At 34.0% G+C, this 7,254-nt stretch overlaps 1 protein-coding gene across 1 annotated transcript in view; it reads left to right on the top strand.

Annotated features, from left to right (window-relative positions):
• The window catches only part of qless (decaprenyl diphosphate synthase subunit 1 qless), a gene marked incomplete at its 3' end in the record, with an annotated part of 48,624 nt that overhangs the window by 26,503 nt on the left and 14,867 nt on the right, over positions 1-7,254 (top strand). The gene's annotated exons all lie outside the window — the stretch shown is intronic.

Raw genomic sequence — 7,254 nt, 5'->3', positions numbered from 1 at the left:
GGAAGGGTCAATAAAAGCGTCAAACGCGCGCGCGAAAAATATACGACTTTTATTGTTTTTACAAGCGCAACATGTTGCGTGCAGCATTAAATGTTGCCGAGGAGCTGTAAATGTTGTGGCGTTGTTTGTGATGCTGCTGCTGCTGCTGCTGCTGCTGTTTCTGCGGCTGATGCTGTTGTTGCTGTATTGCAGGTGACAACAAGCCGTCGCTGATGTGTTACTTACGCAACCGCGTGATGGCCAGCAACCACAGTGCAGTGAGAAAGAAAAAAGTTGTCAAAAAAGCAAAAACTAAAACGGGTTAAACGACCAACCAACGGGAGCAAGAAGCAAAATACCAACACACAGATAGCGGCAGCGCCCAATCGGTTGAATGGGGATATACATACATACATATGTACCTACAGCTGACATTTGCTGCGTACAAAACTATTTTGCTGCGCCTTGTTTTCTCTTTTATGAACCCAGCGCAATATTTAACCTTTATTCAACATGCGTTTCTTCGTCGTTAGTTAATGGCTGAAGCCTCGTGTGAGATGATTGCGGCTTTTTATTATTTTTTTTTCATAATTTCGTATGACATTGATTTTTCATTATTGTATGCACAAAACTGACCAATCTTTTTGTAATACATGCTGGGAAAGAAGCGCAGCCATTGGGATGGATCTCAGATGTCGTCCTCCTCAGCAAACCGGTTTTGGCTACAAAGCAACAGCATGAGCACGACGAAGCCAAGAGGGCTGCAAGCGTCCATATGTAGTACTACTTTGGCCAACACAGCGGCCTGCTTTATTGCAATGACGACGGCATCGTTAACTTCGAATTGGGTCAGCAAGTACAATCCAGTTCACAAAGTCATTTTTTGTATTTAGGTTTTTACTTTTGAACATTTGGATGGATGCTGTTGACTCTGAGGTCCGAAATATGTGAACAGCGCGGCAACAGGTGGAACTGTGGGCAGACACACAAACACACGTACTTATTTATTGAAACATATACATACATATTCATATATGTATGTTTTCTCACACAAGCTCACACTTGTGTTTGCTCACACATAAATTTATTTATCGCTATCATGGTAAACTACATATGTATGTGTATGTATGTTTATTAATACATACATAAGTTTGTTTGGCTTGTGCACACTTTGGTATGCGCTTAGCAGCTTTTAGCCAAATATAAATTTTACTTTTTCACTTTTTCGCTTTTTTTGTTGTTTGCTTTCTTTCCTACTACGGCTGCTGTTGTTGTTGCTTTTGTTTGTTTAGCGTACAATGTCGTCGTTGTTGTTATCTTGCTACGCATGCGCATGCGCAACAGGTTCGTCCGCACACACTCTTTCTTAGCTTCGCTTGGGTTTTATATTTTCTGCGCGTCAAAAGTGGCGGCGAAAGTGGTAACCCCCCTGGTGGTATGTCCCCACCCCCCGTCCGTACTCGCTCAATTCAAATGCGCAAATTCGAAAAGACAGCAACACAAGCACGCAATCGTTTGGCTACCTGGTGAGGCAATGTTGCCAACTCAATAAAGGCATGGAATTTGTGTAAATATGTATGTATGTACTTCAAAAAAAAAAAAGTATGTCTAAGTGCTGATTTATTTATTTACTTAGGCACTACTTGGCAGCGCTGCTGAACGAATGCATAAATATTTTATGTATTTATGTATATGCATACATATGTCTCTACATATAAATGCATCCAGGTACATATCCATTTCGTCACGCAATTAGCAATTCCAATTTGCACTCACTTTTTTTTTGTTTTACACATTGGTTGTTGGGCCACCAAAGAACGCTGCGATTACATTACGTAATCAAATGTAAATATATATGCGCATATATGCATATAGTAAAAACTCGCTTGGCGTGCTCTTCGTTATCAATGGATAAACTCACACATATTGCCTACCAGCAGGCGCTTCCTTGTATGCTTGGCGGCCTCAATGCATAAATGCTTGCACTTTTTCAGCCTACAAGTCATGTTTTTTTTTGCCCTACATGTCATGTAAGTTCATACATTTGTACAAGCGCATATGTAGGTAGATACATAGTACATACAGTGACTCAAACAATTTACCACGTGTTGATTTTTTTTTCAAAGATATTCGGAATATTTTTCGAGCTAAATTTTTTTTCTTAAATTCTTCTATAAAAATACTATCCAAGCTTTATCCAAAACCATATAAATCACAGTTTCAGACTCTATAAAAAATTTAGTAAAATTCAACAAAACTTCATCCAAATTTTTTGATCTGAATCTGTAACATTTTTGGGTACGCAGTTTTAGTCCAAGTGCAAGTTTCAAATGGCTAAACAAGTCCCGTTGATTTTTGGATTTTTTTTTTTTTTTTTGTGACGAATTTTTGCACTTTTTTCCATGCAGCATGAATTCCTTATTAAATTAAACGCGGTTGAAACTTGCACCTCATTAGACTAAAATTGTATGGGCTATAAAACTGCATACCCAAAAACGTTCTGCAGATTCAGATTATAAAGTTGAAATTTCGATGAAACTTTGTTGAATTTTTCTAAATTTTATATAAAGTTTGAAACTGTGAATTATATGTTTTTATTCAAAGCTTGGACAATATTTTTATAGAAAAAAAAATTAGCTCGAAAAATATTACGAATATTAAAAAAAAAAATCAACACGTGTTCATTTGTTTGAGTCACTGTAGGTATTTATTAAGATGCATTTTTATTTATGTTTGCTATGTGAACTGTTCGACTTCCAGCATATCGTTTTATTTATTTACCCGTTTTCAACTCATCCAATTGCTTTGGAGCGGCAGCAGCTCATTTGCATCGGTGCCCTGCTTTCTTGCATTTTATACAAATATATTTTTTGATTTAATCGTAGATGTGATATCTGCTACAGATGTAAGTAGGTTTATACCTTTCATGAGCATGACTTTATATTATAACATTGGTTCGATGTTTTTAAATGCCGAGCCGATATAAAGTCATCGGTTAAAGTAAAGTTTCTGAGGTCCATGGAAGGTATTAAGACTTCGGCATAGCCGGAGACAGCACTGCCCTTACTTCTTATGTTTGACTCCATTCATACAATATGTATTATATACGTTTGCACATCTTTCATTTGTCATGTTGCAAAAAGTGAAAGTGTTGACAGATATCTGGGTTTTGAGTTTAGACACAAATTACTTAAATGCAAAATTAATTACGATGTGATTTTTCCCATAAAATTTTTGCTTTTTATATTAAACTATTTATGGCAGTTGTACTTATTTTATTACTTAACTCATGTATGTAGACTACAACCTCATTGTAATAGCGCCTTGAAAGGTGAGTGATTTTCATAGTGCAATTTTTTTCATTTGAACCGTTGACAAAACTTCTGGTAAAATAGTCGTTCGATCATTCTATCAGATAGCCACAAATTAATTAGTTCCAGTCCCAGAAAAAAATTACTTACAAAATTGTTCTAGACGACAAAATCTATATATTTTTTTACATATTGAATTTATTAGAAATAATATTATCGGTTAGTCGGTATGACGACAACTGTAACGTAACAGATAGATTCCAAGTCAGTTTTTTTTTTTTTTTAATTTTACTTCTTGACTTAAGAAGACTGTCCGAAGGGGATATATCTTCATTGTTTTGTTCTATCATTTTAGTTAGTTTTGATGCCGGTTCTGATTCCTATTGATAGTTATAGTGCTTCTCTATTTGCCACTCAACTTTAAATTAGTACGTGGTAGAACTATTTTGTTGAAATTCTGGCAGTAGAATAAAATCCCGGTGGTAACGATTTGAATCTTGGGTCTTTTGCAAATAACTAACATCGTCCTTGAACTTGAGCTTAAGCAAATAACATCTTTCATAATTTCAAATTTTTTAAAAAGAATCTTTAGAAAAATTTTGGTAAGCAGTTTTGTAGGTCCATTTAATTGTAGTATAAAGAAGTTTAAAGCTGCTACAAAATCGCGATGAATTTTTTGCTGACAGTGAATTTCATATAAAAGAAAATTGTCGGAACATAAATACTTTGTATGAAAAAAATGTGGAACATTTTCAACCAAAAAAAAATCTCAAAATTCAACGGGATTTTCTACCACCAACTTGCATTGAAAAATTGAAAATTTCAATGAAAATTTCCTGACATTTCTTACATTTTCCCGAGCTCTGTTTGAAATTAAAAAAAAATTATTCTTGTAGTTTTTGCTGTTGAATGAACTACTTATATTATATTCTGTTTTGAGGAGCAAAGACGTTGGGCTTCTTTCGGAAATGTTTGAACAAAAAATAATGCTTCTGATTAAACATATGTATTTTCTTTATGAAACTTTATAAATTATGTAAATAGTTTTGCTTATTATTGCTCAATAAAACGTTTATTATAAAGTGCACAGGTTAGTAATGATTTTAGTCATAACAATTATACGACAGCCTATTTTTATTATAAATGACTATCTCAAATCCCATCAATAACACAGGTGTAATAAAAAAAGAATAAATATAAAAATGCCTGAAGGCAAACAAAAAACGCTGTGAAAAAATTAAATCGATTTTTCAATACGCTATAAAATTTGCTGCTCATGGCTTTGCCGAAAATTAGGGATTGCAAAATATTTAACGCAAAAATGTATGCAAAATTAATATATATTTGTATATTCAAGTTTAAACATTTTAATTATGTATTAGCCTTAGCTTAGTCCAGCATACAATCAAGCGGACGTACATACACATATATGTATGTATGTACATTAGACTGCATCACACCCCATACAAAAAAAAAAAAATCGGTACTCTGTTTCTATTGAAATTATAAAATCTAAAATCTCTAAAACTTCCACCAAAATATTTCGGAAAAATATTAAGATTTACGTGAGCTGGACCGATTTGAAAATACCTCCAAAAATGGAGTTTTTTGTGAATAAAAATAGTTTCTTACAGATTTAAAAAAAAAAAAAAATCACCTCAGATGACAAAACTCTTCAACCTTAAAAAATCTGCATAAAAATATTAAACAAAAAATTTCAACGGAATCGCAATAATGAGATCTTTAATGCTGTTTTTTTTTTAAATTTTTCAAACTTGAATAACTGGACCAAAACTACTCCGATTTAGATTTATGATGTATCATTGGAAAGGTATTTTCTCACCCTTTTTATTTTTCTGCAAATAAACTCATTCAAAGTATGAAAGAGAAAGGAAGGATGAACGAGCGTCATTCCGAGTTGAGTTAAGTTGGTATTTGAAAAAACAAAATTAAATTGGAAAGTGACTGAGATTTTTTGTAAAGAAATAAAAGAGTGGGAAAATACCTAAAATACCTTTCTACTGATACATCATAAGCAGGGAACGGTTTTTAGGGAAACTGTCTTTTTTTCTGATAAAGAGATAGAGTATATTCGATTAAGAATGTTCACGATTTAGCTTTCCCCGATTCCATATATAATACACATTTGATGTTGCCTTTTTTTGCCTTTTCTACATTTGAAAAAGTGATTATAGCGAGGAAAAAGCCTCGACAGGAGAAAGTAATCAAAGATTCAAACTAAACATTTCTCATATCGCCGCTACAATGTCAACCTATCGGATGTGAAAATGTGTAATTTTCAGGAGAACGGAAAACTGTCGTAAAAATTGTTGTTGCCATTAGGAAAAAGTGTGGAATTCGACTTCTAAGAATACTCGAAATTTGACGATTTGGCAACTTGCGTATCAATCTAAACGCCTACGCAAGGTATCGTATTGAAAAAGCGTCTTTAGTTTCTTTCAAATCGGTCCAGCTCACGTAAATCTTAATATTTTTCCGAAATATTTTGGTGGATGCCTGCAAATACATATAATACATTTTGTAATCCCGGCGAAAAACCGCAACTTTTGTTGGCGATGCAGTCTAATGTACATACATACATACAAATAAATTATAGCGATCATCACCATTATTAAATCGGCAAGGTATTTGAATTTTGGATTTGTTTGCCTAATGCTTTGCTTGCAGCAACACACTGCTGTTTACATCCGATAGCGGATTGTGCTTATGTAATCGATCATTTGAATAGCTGAGCGTGTGTATGTGCACATTTATGTAAAAAAAATGAATGAATGAAATGAGTGAACGAAAGCGCAAGTGACTAACAATAAATTGGTTAACTCAGTGCTGCCGGTTGGGCTGCTTGCTTGGCTCATTGACCGATCAAATGGCTCACAGTTGCAAATGAAGTGGGTCGATGACTAAAGCCAGATACATACATATGTGAGGGTGTGAAGTCGGGGATGAATATTTATTTGCATACATTCGTACTTACATAGATGCATACCATACATACAAAGGTGCTTATCAGTGTTTTGATCACGCGGCGCTAATTAGACATTTTCAACAACAAAACCAAGTAATAAATACGCCAAATTTTCAAATAGTAATCAGCAGCGCAACATCTCAAGGCAATAACAATTTTCTCAGCGGCTTTCAAAAGAAATTTGCAAAATTTTGTTTGAAGTTCAAGGAAATTTGTGCGCAAAGCAGCCATAATCAAAATAATAGCGAAGACAATGCCAAAAATGACAAATAAGACAGGAATGTCTGTATGTGCGAAATATTATTAGTTTTTGTCTCTTTGTTGCTTATCTTATTACTACCTGCTGCTGAAAGTCAATGTGAAAGTAAAACCGGCAAAAATTGTTTCGAAAATAAACACAAAATTACGTTCATTGCCGCGTAGCAAAATAGTAAAGACTATGAAACGCAAGCAAAAACAACAAAAGTAGTATTGTATATAATTGCAAAAATTAAAATAAAAAGAAAAAACGAGAGAAACCACGAAAATGCCACTAATAACTGTAAAAAGTAGTAATAAAATAATTTTTTATATGTACGCTCTACCCACATACATTCATAGATACATACATACCTACCCTACAAGACATTGCTGAGCACTTTAGGCAAAAATTCTCACACATTTACACTTTTGTTTTTGTAGTACGGCATAAATGAGTAGTTTGACTATTAGTACTGAGGACTTTCTGATGACAACATTGAGGGGAAAGTACTCAATTTTTTCCCATGGCCTGAACGAAAATGAGGACTTTGATAAGCACTTTNGAAATATCTTTAATTGTGCTCAACGAAATAATGGGCAATCGTTGCTGCCTCTGCGCGGTAGGGTTTGACCACTTATAGTTTATAAGTAGTTTATAGGTAAAAGTTAAAATCTATCCTTAGGGGCGCATCGATAACGATGACGATAACAACATCGATAATAGTTTTATGTTTGAAA

Source organism: Rhagoletis zephyria, unplaced genomic scaffold (assembly GCF_001687245.7).
Source record: "Rhagoletis zephyria isolate East Lansing unplaced genomic scaffold, Rhagoletis_zephyria_1.1 Rzeph_scaffold_02660, whole genome shotgun sequence".
NCBI lineage: Eukaryota > Metazoa > Arthropoda > Insecta > Diptera > Tephritidae > Rhagoletis > Rhagoletis zephyria.
The sequence above is the reverse complement of the archived record's forward strand: the minus strand, read 5'-3'. Positions and strand labels throughout refer to the sequence as shown.